The sequence below is a fragment of the Panthera leo genome, chromosome C1, assembly GCF_018350215.1.
Source record: "Panthera leo isolate Ple1 chromosome C1, P.leo_Ple1_pat1.1, whole genome shotgun sequence".
NCBI classification, from domain to species: domain Eukaryota; kingdom Metazoa; phylum Chordata; class Mammalia; order Carnivora; family Felidae; genus Panthera; species Panthera leo.
Genome location: NC_056686.1, coordinates 111781418 through 111804521, shown reverse-complemented (window position 1 = coordinate 111804521; position 23104 = coordinate 111781418). Strand labels below are relative to the sequence as shown.

The 23104-nt window shown below is 37.3% G+C and overlaps 1 long non-coding RNA gene across 4 annotated transcripts in view; it reads right to left on the bottom strand.

Annotated features, from left to right (window-relative positions):
* Positions 1-22714, bottom strand: part of LOC122227464 — a 34348-nt gene extending 11634 nt beyond the window's left edge. For 3 of the 4 annotated variants that reach the window (XR_006206070.1, XR_006206072.1, XR_006206071.1), the window contains exons 1-2: positions 22613-22714; positions 18775-18867 (exon numbers count right to left, since the gene is read on the bottom strand). This is a non-coding gene — a long non-coding RNA (uncharacterized LOC122227464). Of the gene's footprint in view, positions 1-15530; positions 15694-18774; positions 18868-22612 lie in introns of those variants that run through there. The other variant, XR_006206069.1, reaches the window with a different exon arrangement.
* Positions 22715-23104: the final 390 nt, after the last annotated feature.

Here is a 23104-nt window from a genome sequence, read left to right as displayed (position 1 = left end):
TTTTTGTGTCCTTTCTAGAAATCTTTGCCTAAGCCAGCCATGTTAACAAAGATTTTCTCCTCTTTTTTTATCTAAAAGCTTTGTAGTTATAGGTTTTACATTTATGTCTATGATCCATTTCATGTTAGTTTTCTATATGGTGTGAGGTAAGAGCTGAACTTTATTTACTTATTTTGAATATGGATATTCAATTGTCCCTACATCATTTGCTGGAAATATTGTTGTCAGTGTTATTTTTTCCCACATTAAAATGCCTTGGCACTTATGCTGGAAATCAATTGACCTTTTACATGTGGGTCTATCTGGACTCCGCATTGTTCTCCATTACTCCAAATATCTGATCTTAAAACAGTACCACACTGTCCTGATTACTATTAACTTTTAGAGTGAATCTTTAAACCAACCAGGTGGTATAAATTCTCTAACTTTGTTGTGCTTCTTGTTTTTGATATTAGAAGTCCTTTGCATTTCTATATAAATTTTAGAAGTATCATCAATTTCTGTAAATATCATGCTGGCATTTTGGTTGGGATTACATTGAGTCTGTAGGCCAGTTATAGCATAATAATATTGAGTCTTCTGATTCATGATTGTACAATGTACCTTCATTCATTTAGATCATCTAAGATTTTTCCTGGCAATGTTTTGTAGTGTTCAGTATATGTTCTTGCACACTATTTAATCTATTTATCTCTAAGTACTTCAAATTTTATTTCTATTGTGAATTACCCTAATGTTTTCATTTCTTTTTCCAATTGTTCACTGCACATATGTAGAATTTCAATTTATTTTTGTATACTGGCCTTTTATTCTGCAACCTTGCTGAAGTCACTTGCTATTTCTAGTAGCTTTTAGTAGGTAACAAGATTTTCTATGTAGACTATAAGCAAAGGCAATTTTACTTTTTGCTTTCCAAACTGTATGCTGTTGTTATCATTCTTATTCTTCTTCTTATTATTATTAGCCTTATTGCACTCAGTTACTCTAGGCAAGTGACTTTTAAATGAATAAATTATAGACTTACTATTAGATTTTTGTACATATATAATCATGTTTTAAATTCATAATATCACACAGTAGATATTAGTATTACCCTTGTAAAGTGAAGAAATTGAGGTTCAGAAACGTTAGCATATCGGTAGTATTAATTCACATTAATCACATTTTATTTTATAAAAAGTTATTTATTCCTGGGTCAGATGTCTGGGTTAGTTGGTCTGACTCTTGGTTTCAGCTTAGGTCATGATCTCATTATTTTGTGAGTTTGAGCCTCATGTCAGGCTCTGTGCTGGCAAATCTTCTCTCCCTCTCTCTGGCCCTCCCCCATTCTCTCTCTCTCTCTCTCTCTTTTTTTCTCTCTCCCTCTCTCAAAAAAAATAAATAAAAAAAACACTTAAAAATGCATTCATGCACTTATTTAAAAATAAAGTTATTTATTCCCATTAAAACACTATTCTATTTGACTCTATCATGACCCAAATTTAATTATCCCTCGTGGTCTCTGAAATTTCCTTTCTCTCCTGTAGCATGAAAAGAGTCTCCTTTACTAGCAAACTTCCTTCTCACCTTCTTTTTTCCCCAGACACATAGACAGAGCACCTACAGTTACCACCCAGTTACCTCATAGGCACTAGGAACCAAAAAAATGCATGCTTGTTGCCCTCAAGTGTTTCAAGAACTAGTTTGGAAAGTGATTTTTGGAGGCATGAATGAAATGCAAGGAGTGCAGAGAGGTAGGTGCGTCTATAACTGCATAACCTGCTCAGAAAGAATCTCCACATAAAGGAAAAGGTGCGAAAGGTAGAAAAATCTCATTTTTTGTTGTGTTGCAAGAAAGGGCAAGGTGTTAGGCAGTGAGTGACAAGAAATATGTTTGGAAAGTGTCATGATCCCAACAGGAAAGTGCAAATGAAATGCTCTAGGTGTTTCAAATAGAAATAATTTAATGCAAAGAATTAGTTGCTGAGGGCTGGTAGGATTAGAATGCCATATAGAGAACAGTGAGGGAATCCTCAATTTAGAAACAGCAAGCATGCCCTCATAATCTAGGGTTGGAGGGGCTTAACAAGGAGATGGCACCCGGCAGGGTTAAAACCCAAGGCCATCCACAAGAGCTAAAACCATGGCAGAGACTACCTAGTGGCAGTTGGAAACTTTCCATAAATGGCTTCTAGGGATCCTGGTGGAAGCAGAGGAAAAAATCACATAGACATAGCCTCTCTCTTCACTTCTTCTCTCTTCAAATGTTCCGTTGTTATCTCCTATTGAATGAATACAGCAGGGAGCCAGAGGGCAAGAGCTGCCAGCAAATGAAGTTTCCTGTGACACAGGAACAGAAGGATGTGGAAATAATATAAGAGAAAACAGGCACATGATATCTCAGAGGGATTCACGGGGGCCAGACAAAGAAGGGCAGGAGGAGAATCTTGGAGGTCAGTGACCTGGCTGGACTGTCATCTTCTCTGCTGCCTACTGTTCTCTGTCTGCTTTTCCCAGCTGCTGAGGACACAGGTGCTCAAATTCAAGGTATCAAATAAGATTGCAAAAAAAAGTGTATTATAAGACTCATATCATTGGATAGATAGACTTTGATATATAACATTCACCAAAATATAATGCTTCCCCCAAAATACAATAAAACTTCAATTAGAATTCCAATAATTTATGGAAACACTGAATAAAAGTACTCGAAACATTATATGAAAGTAGAAAGTCTTGAGAATAGATGAGGACCTTTTGAAAGTTCCTTTGAATTTTGCATTGCTCCTACAGAAAATCAGTACTACAGAGCTACTGGAATTATATGCCTGTGGTTTGGCCTATGAGTACATGAATAGATCCGTGAGCTATAAGAGAGAATAAGGTAGCAGATTACCTTGTATGTCAGAATGTTATAAATGGCAAAGATGGCATTTTAATTCAATGACAAAGGATGGATTATTTAGTAAGTGGTACAGGCACAGCTGTCTATCCATCTGGAAGAATATAAAGCTGGACTTCCTTTTTACATCATGTTAAAAATAAAACAAAACATATTAAAGACTTAAATGTAAAAAATGCAAGAAAATCTGAGTCTATGGACATTCTCAAGGCAGAGTATATATGAATCTACTTGAATTTATATAAAAAATAATATATGTGGTAAGAGATAAGTCAAAACACAAAAGACAGCATAAATATTTGGGAAAGTATTTGCAATGAACAAAATATGTATATGCCCATTATTAATAATAGACAAATATCTTTTACAGATTTACAAGAATAAAACAAATTATGGAAGTAAAAAATGTGCATAGATTTAAAAGATTTAGATAAGACTACTTACACAGGAGCAAATCCCAATGGTCAAATGTGAATAGATGCTCAAAAACAATAGTTATAGTGAAATGCAAATTAAAGTAACAATGAATATTTCTTTATATTTATCAATCTAGCATTTTTTTTCTTTTTAAAAGGTCTGATTATACTTACTGGAGGCAGATAGATGAGGAATAGGGCACCCACACATTGCTATAGTAATCCTACCTCTTTTGAGGTATAGTTTGTAAGACTGTAAAAATTAAAAATGCAGATTCCCTTTGACTCAGAGAATACAGCTTTGAAAACCTGTCCTGTAGAAATAAAAACTACAGTGCAAAAAGGACTCTGTCAGCAGAGAATATTTGAATAAAATATTGTATATCTATAGCATGAAGGTTAAGACACCATCAAAAAGGATAAATTAGAATCATACCATTTGACTTGGAAGGATTTCTAGAATATTAAGAAAAAAGTATGCATAAGATGTCATTTTTATGGAATAAACAATGATACTGGGCAGAAGAAGAATCCTGTGTGTGTATATATGTATATAAAACATTATATAAATACATAGAAAGTATGGAAGACTTATTTGATTATTTTTAGCCTATAAATTTGGTTTATTGACAAAGTAGGTCTTCTGGTGAAGACTAGAAGGAGAGTAAATAAGTAGGCAAGCATAAAGTTTGAAGAAAACAATTAAAGCTATACTTGTCCCCCTATTACAAGATGATCATGGTACGAGATGATCATGGTAATATAGTTATGTGAAATTGTGTGTGTATGTATAAACATATACACATATATCTATGCAGATATTTACATACATATATACACACATGCAGATATATTTACATATAAGTATCTACATATATGTGCACATATATACATGCATATGTCTACATATATATGTTTGATCATTAAGACAAACAAAAATTGGTGAATAAACAGCACAGCTTGAGGGCCTTCCTCCTTGTTAAGAACTGAATTTAGCAGGTCTGCCTATCACCTTTGTCTTGGTGGTGGTACCATGGTGACTTTTTGCTGCATGTGTGATGTGTTAAGCCAGCGAGCCTACTCCTGCAGTTTATGTGGCTCTTTCTAAACAAGCGATGGGATTAATTAGGATGTATGACACTGTTTATCTTTATCATTTATTTTAGTTTGTGGTTTTCCTAAGTGATTACTCTAAAGCTTAGTCAATTACTTTTCTCTTTCCCTTGGGTTTCCCTGGAATAGAAGTTATCTGCATCCATTTCAAAAGCACCAAGAAAGTAGAAGTCAGCTTGCTTAGGCCTTAGTTTTTTTCATCTGTGAAATGAGGATAATGATACTTTCTTTGTCCCTGTCTCAAAGGGATGTGATGACAATGAATAAGATAATTGACTGGATATCAGGTCCCAGTAAAGATGTACCATGTAAATACAGCCTCTGCTCACATCATGTGCCTTTCACTTTTGTAAGAGTTTAATGGAAGGAAACCTATTTCACCAGAGCTGTTACAATTAAGCAGAAGGTGATGGAAGTAAATTCACTTATTTATAGACTGATAATCAACTATTTTGCAACAAGGCTTTGGGGTCTTGGAAAACAGATTAAATCTCAAGAGAGATTTTAGTAGTCTGTCCAAAAACAAGCAAAGCAAAGAAAACTCTAGAAACCAACTGCTCTTCATTTTAATAGCCTCAGGTTGTAATTCCAGGGCCTCATTTTCTGTTGATGCAATCATTTTCTGCCTTCCAGTTCTCTGGGATATAGCCTATTCTCTGATTTCATCAAAGCAATCCTTTAAAAACTCTAAACAATCTTCTAAAACACAAATCTCAAAGCCCATGCTGAACACCCTTAACCAGTTCTTCTTTTCCTTCCAGACAAAATCCAAGTGCATTTATATGGTAACAGGCTGTCCTCCATGACTGGATTCCTTCCCATTTTTCAAGCCATGTTTTCATGACCATTCCCCTGGCTGTTGGTCCCAGCCATCTATAGATAGGGATGGTGAAATGGCCTGTCACTCTCAGTGCCCAGACACTAACTGGACCGTCCCTATTAGACCCCCACCCATGGCTTCATCACTGATGCAACTGGGACATTGATCAGCCTCACGTGGCTTGGGGCGTTATAGACTGTCCCAAGCATACTGGGCAAGGCAATGTGTAAATGGAAGTATACTGAAAGTGCCTAAACATACAAAGTGAGAGAGGGAACATACAAGAGAGAGGGAACAAGGGATAGAGTCTGAAAATAGAGAGCTAGGAGGTTTGGAGACAAGAGGGTGTGGTGGAGGGTGTCCCTTAGGATCACTGCATAGTCTCCAGCTGGCTTAACATTTACTTTCATTTTTTTTTTTCCCTTGGAGCAAGCATTATCCCTATCAGTGCCCTCTGTTCCCAAAAGTTGTTCTTGGGACCAACAGTGCACCTCACCTGGTGTTTAGTGTCCATGAGTCTTAACAATGAATAAGCTAACGTTAGCCCCAAATCCAAATGGAAATGGATGTATGCATGTGAGGCGAAGTTATAAACCATGGCTAAACTGACCAAGAGTGAACTTAAACCAGTAGTATGCTGGCAAAGCCTTACCAGCTTTGGCTGTCAGAGGGGGAGCCCTGATTTGTAGTATCTGAAGATGGCCATGGTGTAAATTCCTTATTACAGCCAATTTTAAGATACCGATGCTTTACAAAAATGACTGTCAAAATTCCTGATCCCTACCATCAATATTACTCAGAGACAGCACACCCTACGAGAAAAGGAGCTTCCAGAACAGTCTTCTGATAATCAGAGCTGGGAACTGTGAAATTAAAGAGCCAAATCAATAAGCACAGACCAAGACTGGAGCCAAAACAACCCAAATCTGTGGGTAGCATGGGTGGAGTGTACTCTGGAAGGGAAGGACTGATGTGATCTTCGATGAGGCAAAATTGAGGCATACGAGGAGATTTCCTGAAGATGTGTCACCTGCAGTCATGAAACGGCTGCCGCTCAGGTTTCTTTGTCACTCCCACAGCCACTAAGTATTGGGGGGTTACTCTCTGATGGCTCTCTAACACAATATATTAAATATCCCCTCTTTCAGTCCTCACAAACATCCTGGAATCATTCTGCCCACTTTGCAGGCAGTAGAACTGAGGCTCAGAGAGCTCACGTAACTCTCTGCAGCACCCATGCTTACAAACACCTTCTGAGTATGTTGGGAGACCTGGATGCCTGTGTATACCTCTGGGGCTTATTTCAGTCAGTGAGCCATTTAGGATTTGCTTCACTCCCAGAACTTAAAATGAGTAACTGTTGTCCATTTTACAATAATCTGTATTCAATCAGTATTTTCTGAATGAATTGATTTTATAATTTCTGTTCCACATTTATTCATTTTTGAGAGACAGAGGATGAAGGGGGGAGGGGCAGAGAGGGAGGGAGACACAGAATTTGAAGCAGGCTCCAGGCCCTGAGCTGTCAGCACAGAGCCCTATGCAGGGCTCGAACCCACAGGCTGCGAGACCATCACCTGAGTCAAAGTTGGGTGCTTAGCCACCCAGGACCCCCCTGAAGGAATGAATTTTAGATAACATTTTCAGTCAACCACAGAGAATAACAGCCATCTACTGTAAAAGTCACCCCCACTTCCCTGCTGAATTGAAATTAGGGAGATGAGCTAGGTGACAATCACTGTTCCTTTTGATGCTGAAATTGTAACTTTTTGTTCTTATGATGTCTGCCACTTTTTAAGCCCCTACATGTACAAGCTGCTTAGATATTTCACCTTGCTTCATCTGCAGGAATTGTTTTTAAATTTATTTATTTATTTATTTATTTATTTATTTATTTATTTATTTTGAGAGAGAGAGAATGCACGCACAAGCAGCATAAGGGCAGAGAGAGAGAGGGAGAGAGAGAATCCCAAGCAGGCTCCGTGCTGTCAGTGTAGAGCCAGACTGAGGGCTCAAACTCATGAACCATGAGATCATGACCTGAGTTGAAATCGAGAGTCAAATGCATTACAGACTGAACCACCCAGGCACCCCACCTGCAGAATTTTGGAAGAAACAAAGTGTCATCACCACCATACAGCTGAGAAAGAGAAGCTCACACAGTTTAAGTGACTTGCCCAATTTCACACAATTTATAAGTGACAAAGTCGATATCCGCACCCAGGTCTGTCCCCATTTTCCTTCTTGATGACATAAGCTCCCTAATTTCTTGTCTCTGCCATTCCCCGGCCTTGAGTGAACCCCTGTGGCTTCCTCCTGCTTTACCATGACAGGAAGCACATGTGTACAAATAACAGCACTGTGGGCAAAGCCATTTTTTTTCCACGTGAACTCTGCTGCTTTCAACACACTTAAATCCAAAATCCTGAATCCAAATATGTGACACTCAGCACAATAGTCACCTCTGGCCAACTGCACTCCAAGTACAAAGCTATTCAATAAATGCTGATCAGAAAGTTCAGGGAGTTATGACATGGCATGACCCCCCAGACCCCACGCTGCAGCTTTAATCATAATTGGAGCTTGTCTAAAATCCCTCTGTTCGTCTGTACGAACATATAGGATTTTAATCACAAATTTTCAGCGCTCCATCTTATTATGAAAGGGAAAAATCCCTGGCAATGCTGTTAATTGACCTTAATCTAATGTGATGTGTAATACACTCAGCTGGATCCTCAGGCACTCTAGAAATAGAACAGTAAAACACCTCTTAAATCTAAATTATATTTGAAATAGCAGATTAGATTATTCCCAGCGTCCTCAAACAAACTGTAGCCTGCTGAAATTTATCTTGTGCTTTCCAAACAAGGCAGAGACTCCAGCCTGACAAACTAAATGCTTTATGAGTTCATCTACCTTGAAAGTCACACCAGTGTCTTCCTAATGGACCACCCGGCTGATTCCTGCAAGGGGATGTGTGGTCTGGCATGAGGACACTGACCCATATCTGTACTGGCTCTGAGGTCAGGCTGACCTGGAAGGATCAGGTCATGTGTTTCAGACACAGACAGACTGGGACTCATTGCTAGTGTGGCATTTCCCAGCCCTGTGACCTTGGGTAAGTGGCTTAGCATTGCTGAAGCACAGGACTCTTCATTTGTAAAGTACGGACAACCCTATGTGGTGCCTTAGAGCTTTGTAATGTTTAGGGCTTGCTGTGCTGTTTAGGGAGAATGTGTGGAAACCACATAGCTCATAGCAAACCTCGATAAATTATGGAGAGGGTTAATATTGTTAGTGTTTTTACAAAATGGGACTGAGGATTTTAGAAAAGCCTACCCACAGCCATAGGAAATGGCTGAAAGTTGATGACGTGACCATGGGCAATCAACTTTTCTTCCTCTTTTGTTTTTAATTAACAGTTTATTTGGGGTTAATATAGTTGAGTATACAGGTATGAGAAATAAAATTGAGACATCTCAGATGTCTCATTTAGCCATTACTCAGTTTTCCCCATCAGGAATGTCCTGCAAAATTCAATCAGAATGCTTCAACCAGGACATCAGCATTGTCACAGTCAAGATAAAGAACAATTCCATCAACACACCTACATTTGCACTCCCCTGTTGTTATTAACCCCTGGGAACCGCTAATCTGTTCTCAATGTCTACAATTTTGTTTTTTAAAACTTTTATATAAATGGAGCTGTACAGTATGTAGGCATTTGGGATGGGCTTTTCACATGCATTCTCTGGAGACTGATCCAGGTTGCTCTGTGTATCATAGTTCCTTCCTTTCTATTGCTGGGTGGTATTCCATGACGTGGATGGACCATAATTTGTTTAAGTGTCTACTTATTAAAGCATAGTTGGGTTTTCTCCAGTTTTTGGCTATTTTGAGTAAAGTTACTATGAACATTTTTGCATAGGCTTTTGGGTGGATATAGTTTAATTCCTTTCGGATAAATGACCAAGTTCACAATTGCTGGGACATACGGCAGTTGTGTGTTTAGTTGTAAAAGAAACTACCAAACATTTCCAGACTGGCTGAGCCATTCCTACTCCCATTAAAAACGCATGAGTAATCTATGTTGTCCACATCCTCTCTAGCATTTGGTATTGGCACTGTTTGCTTTAGCCATTCTGGTAGGTGTGTAATGTTATCTGATTTGGGTTTTAATAAGCATTTTCCCTGATGCCCAAAGAGGTTGAACACTTCTTTATTTGCTTATTTGCCATCTGTACAGCCTTTTTTGTGAGATGTCTGTTCATGTCTTTTGCCCATTATCGGACTGGATTATTTGAATTTTTACTGTTTAGTTTAAGGTTTGTATGCTATATTCTGTATGGGCCCCTTGTCAGATATGCCATGTGTAAATATTTCCCTCCAGTGTGCAGCTTCTCTTTTCATCCCCTGGTCAGGGTTGTTCACAGAGCAAAAGCTTTTAACTTGATATTTCCAATTTTATAAATTTTCATTTAAGGATTGTGTGTTTGGTGTCAAGGCTAAGAATTCTTTGCTTCAGCCTAGATACTAAAGATTGTCTCCTGGGTTTTGTCTAAAAGTTACATAAAGTTAAATTTTATATTTAGGTCCATAATCCACCTTTAGTTAATTTTTGTATAAAGTATGATATTTAAGTTAAGGTTCACTTCTGGGCCATGGATGTCTATTGTTTCAGCACCATTTTTTGTAAAGAGAATTCTTCCATTGGTTCCTTTAGCACCTTTATCCAAAACCAGTGGGATGTATTTGTGTGGGCCTATTTCTGGTTCTTTATTCAGTTTGACTGATCTATGTGCCTGTCTCTCGACCAATACCACACTTTTGATCATTTTAGCTATAGGGTAGGCCTTAATGTTGGGTGGACCAATTCTTTCCACTTTATTGTCCTTTCATGACTTTTTTTTAAAGCTATCTAGGGTTTTTGTTCTTACATATCAATTTTAGGATAAGCTTGTCTATGTCTACAAAATTACTTCCTGGGATTTTCAAAGGAAGTAGATTAAACATGCAAATCAATTCAAAAAGAGTTGACATCTTTACTATGTTGCGTCTTCCAATCCATGAACATGTTATGTGTCTCCATTTATTTAGGTCTTCTTTGATTTTTTTCAACAGGATTTTGTCATTTTCAGTGTACTGATCATCAGCATGTTTTACTAAGTGTATATCTAGGCACTTCATTTTCATTGGAGTTATTATAAATGATACTGTGTTTTTAATTTTGGTTTCCACACATTCATTGTTAGTATATAGAAGTAAAATTGATTATTTTGTGTTGACCTTGTATTCTGTGACCTTGCTAAACTCACTTATTAGCTCTAGGCATTTTTTGTAGATTCTTTAGGATTTTCTACATGAACAGTCATATCATCTGTAAATAGGATGATGCAGCAAAAATGGTAGTTGCTGAGAAAAACACTTAATACCCATTTCTTACTTGTAGATCTATCTTTACATACTTCAGACTCTAAGATGTGCCTCTTTCCCTAGGCTCAGTCATGAGCAGCACATAGGAGCTTTCAAAACTCAACCTCATTAATCTCTGTATGTAGAAGAGAGTAGCCCAGATTTGTTTTCCCACTGATGTGTATTATGTCACACAGGACATTTCCACCACAGATAGGTAGAATTAACTACAGTCATTTTGATATCTAAGTAGTTTTAGAAAAACATTCTGACATTTACATAATAGAAATACAAAAGAAGTCCACCTTATAGACTTACTGTGAATGCCAAATGACAAAAAACTTATAAGAAATCTTTTTCCATGTTATTAAAATATTTGATAGCAATTGTGTCCAGCTCAAATTGTCTCTAGCCATGAATTTTCAAATCTACAACCTCTGCATTCTCAACAGCAGGACACAGGGAAAGGGATAAATTTCTTGTGTGACTAGAGAAGCCAGAATCTTTAAGACTCTCTCAGTGGCAACCAAACAAAAACATTTCTTAATATGTCAGGATCTCTGCAAAGACCTTGTTATCTTCAAATTTACATACATAGTGGTAGTGTTTGAGGATTGGGTAAATCAACATAAAGAAATTATATTGAATCAAGTAACCATATTTTTTCCTACTCCCTGGGGACCTTTCAAGTAAGCATTAAACTGAATGAAGACACCATAAAGTGTATAAAATATATTTTAGGGATGCCTGAGTGGTTTAGTTGGTTAAGCGCCAGACTCTTGATTTTGGCTTTGGTAGTGATCTCACAATTCATAGGATCCATCCCTGTGTCAGCTCTGCACTGACAGCACAGACCCTGCTTGGAATTCTCTCTTCCTTTCTCTCTCTGTCCTTCCCCCACTCATGCTCTCTCTTGCTCTCTCTCTCAAAATAAACCTTTAAAAAAAGATTTTAACAAACATAAGCCTTCTAGAGACACCTTTTTTATCTAACAAATCCACTGAAATCCTGAAATCCAAAGGCAAATTATGTTATAAGCAACTGGAGGTTTTCAAAAAGCAGTTTCTGAGACCATACTTGACACGTCCTCCTCTCCCTTACATCTATTATATTCTTATTTGTTAGGTATTGAATGTTGTCATGGGATCTTCATTTTAAACTAATTCCTAGGCAACTCTGCTTCACAGGCACACAGGCACACCTGATAATGACTAGTCAAATCAACATGAGGTTCCCAGGGTGAGAATTTTACAAGATAAGTCTAGTGTTCTTCGAGGTGAGGATGAAATCCAGGGCACATAGTGGTCTGGGGACGAGTACAGGGAGGGCACCAGGTCCTGTTGGAATGCCTCAAAACAGAATATGGAGGGAACCAAACAATATTCCCCTTCTCTGTAGAATCAGAATGTTCAACAGTCTCCCAGTCTGACCCTCCATTAAAAAAAAAAAAGCCTGTCTGTGCAGTGACTTCTCTGTTTCCATTCCCAAAACTGCCTCTAAAGACAAAGCTGTAAAATGAGGGGTTTCAGGTCTGACCCTCTGTTGAAATTAATTATCTTGGACAAGTGTTCCATATAATAAGTCACAAATAATTTATTAAGCTCAAAAGGCAAATAACTTAAAAAGACAAAGACAGAAAGTTGAATTTATTATTATAGCCACCAAAAAAATCTCATCTCTTCTTTGTGAACACCATATTTTCTGTGTAAGAAAAAGACATATCGCATATGCATGAAAATCAATGCATCTATATTGTATCCAAACAGTGCCGATGGAACTAACAAATGCATAATCAGTCTAGCCCATTCCTTTGAAAATAAATTGATTCTTCAGCACTTTTCCCCAAACTCCAGTTGCTTTGAAAATAAAATCATTCTCTTTTTTTTCTGACACCAGTGCATTTTAAATGTGGGCATTTTCTCATCAAATGATTGTTTTTGTGGTTTTCTCCTACTGATTGGACGTATCTAATTATCCAAATAGCTATTTAAATAGAATGCACTTTCAGTAATGTCTTTAAAGTGCAGTTTGAGGAGACGCAGCGTTCTATGGCCTTTAGACCACAGCCACCTGCCTTGGCTCAGTCCTGAATGAAATTAGGCACCACAAACAATCTTAACATCAATACTCATGGATTGTTATTGGAATCTACGTTTTAATTTTTTAATTGCCAAACAAGGCAACTACATGGCCATAAAAGGTGATTGAAAGTGCTGGTACAAGATGTGAAACTGACTGTTTTCCACTTATAATATAATACGAACACAGATTTATCACTGGAGCTTATTTTCTGTTGACATTTTTATGAAAATAAATGTAGTTTGGGAGACTTTGCCCCACTCTGTTCAACCTTGACTGGAGACCCTAGTGTAGCATGTCTCCAGATGAGTTCTCCACTTTGAAGAGCACCCTAAAGGAAAATATAATTGCTTTTCTCAACTCATCCTGCATGGTTTTGATATGAAGGTCTGAATTGGTTGGCTGTTTAGGTACCTTATACTTATTTATTATTTTTATTTGTAGATGTGTGTTTGCTAAAACACAAACTTTTCCTAAACACTTAAAATGTAATCATTTTTCTCTTTCCTCATGTGTAATTGATATATCTACTTCCCTTATAAGGACTGCTGTTGACCTATTATCCACATAAATGATGGAATAAGGGAATATATATATATATATATATATATATATATATATATAGTAACATGACTGTTGGGATATTATTGTACCACCTTCATTTTGAACCAGAAGAATTGGATTGAATTTCAGTTTTTGTGTGTTTTCTTATTTCATGGGCTGAATTTATAACATCAACAATAAAATTCTGAGTTTAGAAGCAGCTTTCTTTATGGCATTCTTTTCCTCAATTTTTGACTCCAGTCACACTTAGTTTTTCAAAAAAGCTGAACTCCCTCCTGCCACAGGATCTTTGCATATGTTGTTCCTTTTATTCACAATGCTACCATATGGCTCAGATTTCTTGACCTAGATAGATAAAGGGAGAGGAAGGAGTCCCAGACAACCTGTGGACTTCTGGCTTATGACTGGATGAATGCCAAAGCTCTGAAGCAGGAATGGATACAGATGAGAATGTATGGAAGTAGAAATGACAGTTCTGCCCAAACAGGCTGAGTCTGAAGTCCAGCAAGGCAGCCACCTGGGGTGTAGGAGCTGGATACCGGCACACAACAGGGCTCCAACACAACTACTGGTTTAAATCAGGAGAGTTTCACCTGACTAAAACAAAATGCACGCATTAAGACAGACAGTGGTTGGCTCTGCCCCCAAGTAACACAGATCAAGACAGGAAAGGGGACTTCCAAATTATGTGTTGCCAAAGCTTTTAGAGTGAAAGATTTTCAAGAACGATCAAGATGGAGGGATGAACGGGGGTTCAGGGAGAAGAGAGTTCCTGTGAAACAAACAATGCAATCTCATCATTGAATCAGAGATGCAGTGCTGAGAATAGTCTTTGTACTGAGAGGTAGAAGGTCAATGTCCTCTTTTCTTTGTGTCCCACACACCAGGAATGCAGAGACTGTGACAGACTATTCACTGGACTAAACATTACAACGTCAGATTTATCTTCTCTTAGCTCATATGTGCACTTCCTTATAAAATCCTGTTTGGGCAAGAACCTTAACCAGAACCCCCACCCTCAATATTTCATCAGGTTCCTCATCCTCCACCTTCCCACAGGTAAAGTTTAACACCCTGGACTATCTTCAGCAAGAACCTTGTTAAGTCAATTTAGCCAGAACCCCTATTTACCCCTGATGTCTCCTCTTACAAATTTTCCATCCACAGCCTTCTACCCTGCTTTTTGGTTAAAATTTCCACTTGCCTGTGCTGTATTCACAGTTGAGCTCAATCTGTCCCCCACTGTAAGATCCCACTGCAGTGGTCTCTATACCTGTCATGATGGTCCTGAACAGTCTCCCTTGCCATCTCTAGCAAGTGCCATTGATTTTTCCCTAACAATTGTCCCATGGTTATCAGAAACTCTAATGGACTTTTTAATTTCTTTTTGATATATACCAGTGTTATAACAAGAATATAATAATAAAAATAGCAGTATGATGAAAATTTTTGGAGGCTTGGTCAGATAGTCATTGTGCAAATAGTGTTACAGAGGCCCAGGAAATGTAGCTGGTGAGCAACAGAAGCTCAAGCTTTTCTCTGTCATGGAACTTCAATAACCTGCAGGTACTCCTTTCCTGGTTAATGATATGGCTCTTTAGTAATCCCATGGAGTTCTTAAGACTTATTTGCATTTCAGATCTCAGCAGCTTTTACTGGCTTCTTGATGGTGTTGGTACCTAGAAGGTGACTGATACAGAATCAAGTAAAAAATATAGAGAAAACCTTTCAGTGAGATTTTGTGAATATCATTACAATTTCCACTCAAGATGTTCTTCATATTGGCAAGTCTCCATCAACATTGCAACTCCTATGCTACCATAAATACCTGGTGCTATTAACCAAAGAGACAGGAAGTGAAGATTTTTCTGACTGCATTTCAGAAGATGTGTTCAAGACTTGACATCTTCATTAAAATATCTGACTTTCAAGACCATCTTCAAAAGCATTCTTCAACAACCCTGGATATTTCTTCATCCAGTATTTTCTCCATACACACTACTTTTCATGCATCCAGCATTTTATCCAGAAAGACATGATCTCACATAAATCCCTACAGGAGGGAGAAAAAAGCTAATGCAGAATGTAGATCATCATGTGATGTTAAAATCTTGGTTGGGAGAGAAGAAATTCTGAAATGGTGGGGTAAGAATTTCCAAACTCCTGATCATCCATAAAAGTAACAAAAACAGTAGAAAAATTGTCAAAATAAGCTTTTTCAGAGCTCTGGAAATTAACAAAATTATAAAATAATCTGGGTAACATTTATTTAAAAACGGTGACTGAATCTCAGTAAGAACAGCAAGATTTTTGGTGTGTTAGCTCATCATATTCCCACTTCATCCCAGCTCCATGGTCTATATGAAAACCAACAGCTTCCTAATCAGAGTAGCTCTGGAAACCAGCAGCTGGAATGAGAAGAAAGGACTTGGCACTCCAAAAGAAACACAATTCCTGACAAACTATCATTATTTAACCTATCTGGCAGCTCCCCAGAAACTCCCTACTCAAGATTTTTCTGTACATGTCCTGACTCTGAACTTGTTCAGGGAGAACAGCTATTTCCATGGGACTTTTTTTTTCAAAACACAGCTTCAAATTGTTTCATATTACAATAATCTGAGGTCATGATAAAAGTTAGGAAAAATAAAAGGATGACCAAAAAACTTAAGAGAAACCTGGGGAATGACATATCCATAGTGGAGTTTGAAAAGTTCTGAGACACTCCTGGGAGTCTAGAAAAACAGGAACATGCATAGGACTGTGAGCATGCTTAGGGCTGTGTGCATGAGTGGGGAAGAGCCCTAGCTCTCACTACTCAGTGACGTGGAGGTTCTGTGCAAACAGGGAGTGAAGACTGAAGACGGAGTTGTAAGCCACCAGCGTGTTGCAGTAGCCTTAATATGAGCACAAAGGCCCTCAGCAAAGCTAAGAGATTTGTTGGTTCAAGGCAATTTAATGAAATCTCTATCTGTTAATTTATTGACCTTAAGTTAACTGAGCAGAACCTAGAATCACACATGAAAAACAATACAAACAATACAAACAATTCAAAAGTCACTAAACAATTGGGGTGACTGGGCGGCTCAGTCGGTTAAGCATCTGACTCTTGATTTCTGCTCAGGTCATGATCTTGTAGTCCTGAGAGCAAGCCCCACACCAGGCTCTGTGCTGACAGCAGGAAGCCTGCTTGGGATTCTCTCTCTCTCTTTCTCTGCCCCTCCCCTATGCCTCCCCAAATGCACACACAGAAGCATGCATCACACACTCTCCTCTCAAAAACTAAAAATAAATAAAAACATTTTTAAAGAATCCCTAAATAGGAAACAGCAGCAACGACAACATAATCTGGAGGGAGGGAAGAAATAGGATTTTGAGATTTGCCAAATCATTTTAATTAAATGTTTATTTTTCAACAAAAGTTATGAGACATGAAATGACATAGGGAATGCTGACCCATACCTGGAATAAGGCAAGGTTGTCTACTCTCACCATTTCTGGTCAGCATTCTACTGGAAGTTCTAGTGACAGCAATTAGATAAATTGGAAAGGAGAATGTAAACTACCTTGACATGTGCATATGTCTATGTAAAAGACAAAAATTTGTATACAGAATATGTTAATAAATCCAGAAAATATATTATTAGAACAAATAAAAGAGTACATCAAGGTTGCAGGATAAAAAATCAAAATAAAAAAATCAATTGCATTTCTATACCTAAGCAATGAACAATCCGAAAAATAAATTAAGAAAACAATTACATTTAAAATATGTCCAAAAGGATAAAATACTAAGGAATATATTTAACAAAATACATACAAGATTTGTATAATTAAAATTAAAAAATATTGTTGACATATTTTAAAAAGTCTTAAATAAGTGCAAAGACATCCATGGTTTTAGAAGAGAAGTAAAAATTCTGTTGAGATGTCAGTCCTCCAACACTAATCTACAGATTCAACATATATATATTCTCTATCAAAATCTTGGCTGAGGTTTGTGCAGAAAGTAATATATTCATGTGAAAATTCATATGAAAAATTCATACGGGAATACAATGGGCCCAAAATAGCTAGAACAATCTTTAAAAAAGGACAAAGTTTGGATGATCCATACTTCCCAATTTAAAAACTTATAAAGCTATAGTAGCCAAGGCAATGTGGTACTGGCATAAGGCTAGATATGTAGATCAATAGAATATAATTGAGAGTCCAAAAATAAATAAACTCTTAAGTTTATGGCAATTGATTTTCAATAAGGGTGTCAGGAAAATGAAATGTCTTTTTAAGAAATGGTACTGAGATGACTAGATATTTGTGTATAAATGAATACAGCTCAACTCTTACTTTATATCATATGCGAAAACAACAACATGGCTCATAGAAATAAATGCAAGTGCAAAACTAAAAAAAGTCTTAGAAAAAAAACAGGGCTGTTGGGATGTTGGATTAAGTTATGGACCCTTAAGATGCAACACTAAGAGTATATTTACCAAAGAAAATATAGGTAAGTTGAACCTCATTAAAATTTAAAAATTTTGTACTGTACCATCAAAAAATAGTCAAATTGAAAAGTCAATTTACAGAATGCGAGGAAATATTTACAAATCATACAAGTTTTCAGAACAAAGAACTTTTGCAAATAATCCAATTTAAATATGGGCAAAGGACTTGAATAGATATTTCTTCAAAGAACGTCTACAAATGACAAATAATCTGAGGAGAAGATGCTCACTATCATTAGTCAGGGAAACGCAAATCAAAATCCCAATGAAATATTTCTTCACACCCACTATGATGACTAACATAAAAAAATGGCATAGCAGAAGGTATAAAGTTATTGAATCGATGTATGTTGTACACCTGAAACTAATGTAACATCGTGTGTCAACTACACTTAAAAAGCAAACAAACAAAAGGAATAAAATACTGATATATGCCATAAGATAGATAATCCTTGAAAACATTATGCTGCAGGGAAGAATCCAGATACAAAAGAGCCCTGTACTATATGATTCCATTTATACTAAATGGTCAGACTAGGCAAACCATAGAAACAGTATGGATTGGTGGTTTTCAGAGGATGGGGAGGGGCAAATTGAGATGGACTGCTAATGAGTTCAGGGTGTCTTTTGGGGGGAGATGAAAATTTCTGAAATTAGATAGTGGTGTTGGTTGCCCAATTCTGTGAATATACAAAACAAACAAACAAACAAACAAAAAACCTCAGAGGGTGAATTTCAGAAGATGTGAATTATAAAGCTATTATCTGGTAAAAGTGAAGGAGAGAGAAGTATTCTGTGGGTCAGGGAAGGACTGAAGACATCAGGCCTTGCAACCTCTTGTTCTGACCCCATGAAATGGGAATGCGGTAGTGGAAGGAGTATCCTTCAGGGGCTTCACTTCAAATCTCTTTGACATTAGAAATTACCCTAATTGTTTTCAGGCTTAAAAAAAGATTTTGATCAATAAAAAGTCTTCATCCTTACCCTTTAGAATTTTCTAGATGGTAAAATGTTACCATAATCCCCAGAGCCTTCTTCTGTTGTCTGATCTCTCATATAAGCTCTCATTTTGGGGGTCTGTAAAACACAAGCATTGAACATAAAAGTTGCTCTCCAGCACATTCTTGATATTACACTTTATATTCATAATTGAAAATTCAGCATCAACCCCCATTTTATCACACCTAATGATTATCATAATTCCCTTCTTTCAAACCCAATTATTTTTCAATTAGAAATTCAAATGGTTTTTCAAGTTTCTATCTTCACCTTAAAATGACAGAGGCACTCCATACAGACTATTTCAGCCACAATTTGAAATACTGTGTAATGAGGATATTTTTAAATGTCAATTAAAATATTGTGATAAGAAAACCAAGTCCATTAATGAAATATAAGATGATAAATATCTAATTATTTCTTGATGAAAATCTCCATTAGATGCTTTTAGCATTCCATTAATGTGTAGGAGAAACAGAATAGAGTTTTTTTTAAAAAAATCCTTTAGAGTTTTAATCTTCTCCCTCTTTTCTCCAAGATTTGTTAATTCATTTACAATCTGATTGGACCTGTTGGTAGCAGGTGAAGCAGGAGAAGGACTCAGAGACAGGAGAAGCGATATGTGTTGAGGACTGAGGACAAGGAGGCAAAGTGTGGTAACTCAAAGGAACTTGATTAGTTTAATTTGATTGGAATCCAGAGTGCATAAGGAAAAGCAACAAGAATCTTTTTGATTTCTCTCATTGAATCTTTTAAAAACAAAACCTGTAAGGCTGATATTATTTCCAGGAGGAAATTACGATTCAGCCTATGTAGGTGGCTTGCACCATTTCACAAAGTCCTGGAATAGTAGAGCTGGTCCGCATACTCATTTTCAAAATTCCAGGTCTTTGGTAAGCTTTTGCCTTTCCCATGGATGCCTTTCTCAATTTTCCTGGTGTGGAGAGAATGTCCTGGTGGAGTAAGTTGGAAAATGAATAGAAACTTAGAAAATAAGGGCATTGAAGGGATGTGCATCTCATTAATCACTGATGGTGAACAGTGTGGCCGATCCCACTGTGCTTGACTCAGAGACACCATTCCTGTGAGTCTTTACTGAGTGAAGAGGGGAATTTCAGGTTATGTTTCTATACAGAGAGATAATTCCAGAAGATAGACCCTTTAGTCAAGAACAATTCTAAACAATGATGGGTGACTATGCTGTGCTGCCTTGCTCTTTGATGAATAATCATACTATATTGTCATCCAGAGTTGAGATGGATGTTCGTGCACAGATAGCCCCAAACTTTAAAATTAAGCCATCTGTTCAGTAATAGTTTAGCATGGGAACATTTTTTATCAACACTGAAGAAGTACAGGAGTAGTATATGAATGTGCGGACATGACACCATTTCTTTCACTGATCGACCTTTCAAAGGACAAATTGAAATATCCCATAGTCTTCTCTACAAGCATTTATTAAACATATGTTGCATGTGTAGGTGTAAATTTGATTATTTTGTTACACACATACATCAAAGATTTAGCTCCCCTCTAGAAGTCATTTATAATATGAACAGCGAGTAAAAATTAGCCCACATTTGGGGAAAGCATAAAAGTACCAATTCCAAGTAAGTCATTAAGGGGGCTGTGAAGTTTTGACAATATTGGCCCAGGGCTTCATCACCTATTACTCACGAGATTTCAAACATGCTACTTAGCATCTCTTTCTCAGTTTTATTTTCTATAAAATGGAGATAATGTACTTTATTACCTATGTTATTATTATGATAGATGATATGCATGCAAAGTGTCTAACACAACTCTCAACAAATATTAAATACTCAATAAAAGCCAACTATGTATTCATAATCATTTATTATGTTTTAATTACTAATTATTTACCAAATAATTAAATATTTACTAAATAACTAGTAATTAATAAATTGTTTGTAATTATAGCTAAATTTTTTTTATGATGTCAGACAAGTACTTTTTGGGTAACCAATGTTGATGCAGAATCAATCTCAACAGAGGACCCTGAAGATTCCCTTCAGGCAGAAATCTTCTGGCCCCAGTTGAAAAGATCCAAAAGATCACATAATATCATGTGCCACTTTGCTTCTCTGGTTATCCATACATACCTCATCAGGGCTTCAAGTACTTTTTCTTCTTCTCATTTCCTTTAGTATACTACATTTGTCAAACATCTGCCCTTGTGTGCTGATGAGTGTAACTTGAACTAGGACACAAATTACCTTGACGCCCTGTTACAGAGATTGGAAATGCTATTTTCATGTATCTGCTAATAGCCATCCTCCCCAATAGCGCCCATGTGACCTTTAAATATCACAGAAGCTAAGTGGCAGAGGAGAATAATAATGGCATTTTAATTGATTGGTAAATTATTGAGCAGCATTAGCTAATCCACCGTAACACTTCTTCTCTCTGCCCCACTCCATCTCGCTGGAACAAATCATTATGCTCTCTGGAGGGTACCTGTTTTTCTTACATGTGAGTCTATGATCCATTTGACCCTGTCTTCTGTGGTGTAACATATAGGCTAGCTAAAAGAAAGTGCAGATAAATGTTGGAGAAAATAACTGTGTGGAAATCGTATGCTAAAAAGCAAATGTCATTGTAGACTAGGTCTCACTGAAGTTCTAACTATTCTGAGTAAGTGATAATAGTACTCTGAATTTATTCTTGCTATTTTTAAAATGATTTTTAAATGAGTTTAACAATTAATTTCAAGTCCCTTTGGACATTATTTTCTGGGGTTCCTATATTTCTGACCCTGGTAATAATTACCAAGCTTTGATATTAATCTCAAGTGAGTGACTATGTGACCCTTGTCCCATAATATGGCATTACTATCTTTGGAAGCATTTTATTTAAAGACAGCCAGATGTATTCCTCCCTGCCTAATAAAATTCTGACCTCATGAAAATTTCCAAATCATCTTAACCCATGCTGAGTTTACTCCTTCCTGGAAATATTTAGAATTTTGTAATCCATTATCAGGAAAACCTTACAAGTCTTTGATACGTTTCAGGAAGCAGTGGGAAGTGTGGTAGAAGTGGGGAAACACAAAGTCATCAAGAGCAGTCTGACCATAAGCACTGGATTCTCATGAACCTCAGTTTCTTACTCTCAACAGTTCCATGGAGTCATGAGAAAGAAATAAGAAACCTGCAGCTCCCTGTACTAGGAGTTTGGGGTGGCCCCTGGACTATGCAGCACAGACACTCTTGATGGCCCAGGCACTCAGAGTGTGGTCAGCAGATAGTCCCTACCCCCAGCAGCAAGAGCGGTCATCTGTCCAGGCAACCCACATCCAATGACTGATTATCAACCAAGTTAGTCCAAAGTAGTAAAGCTCTAATTATCCTTCTATGTTCCCATATGGACCCCAAAGCTCCTACTGGGTTTGGCAAAGGCTTTGTCAGGCTTGTGTCACAGTTGACCTTCTCCTGCCTGGTCCTGGTTTCTCACCCGCTCTCTTATAAATGGTGATCCCTAAAGTATATCCCCATCCACCATTGTGTCTTATCATCTGATTCCAGAGAATGAAACCTGAAATGGTACTGACACACTAATCTTACAGTTGAATTTTTATGTCCTCCCCCAAGGACAGGAAACCAAGCCTTCTGCATTTTCCCCTTCCTCTCCTTTGATGAGACCTTTCAAGCTAATATCACTCTCTAGTCTTATCACTCTCCATTCCCAACTACACCACCCCCCAACAATATAAGCATTGAACTCTGGGCTCCTTCAGCAGTCTCTCACATTTATTTGCCCTATGTGGCATGTCCTTCTCCTAAAAATGCCATAATTCCTTTACCTCCTAGAACATTTAGTTCTGCTTTCAATCCTCTGAGAAAATTTCTTGGGCCCTTTGGTTTGTATTTGGTGTTTCCATGACCATCTGGGCTTCCTTGTGCAAGTAATGATTGTGCTGTGATATACATGTTTATGTTTATCTCCCCTATTCATCTGTGAACTCACAGTAGGGGGTGATGAGACAGTGAAAATCATACTCTTCTCCATAGCAACAGTTCCTAGCACAGGGCTGGGGTGTGTTAGGCATTTAGAATCATTTGTGGAAAAGACTGGAGGGATAAGCAACTGAATTAATTAACAGTTGATACTTTTTCAGTGTCATATTATTAATCTTCCCAGATTGCTCCCCTCTTACTGTTACCATTAGTGTTTTTGAGGTGAAGATACTTCTATATGATTCCAAACCAAAGGACTGGACTATGTGTCTATCTATCTGTCTCAAGAAACGTTCAGAGGAAGAGATTGGCTATGTGCTATTTCTGCCTGCAGAGTT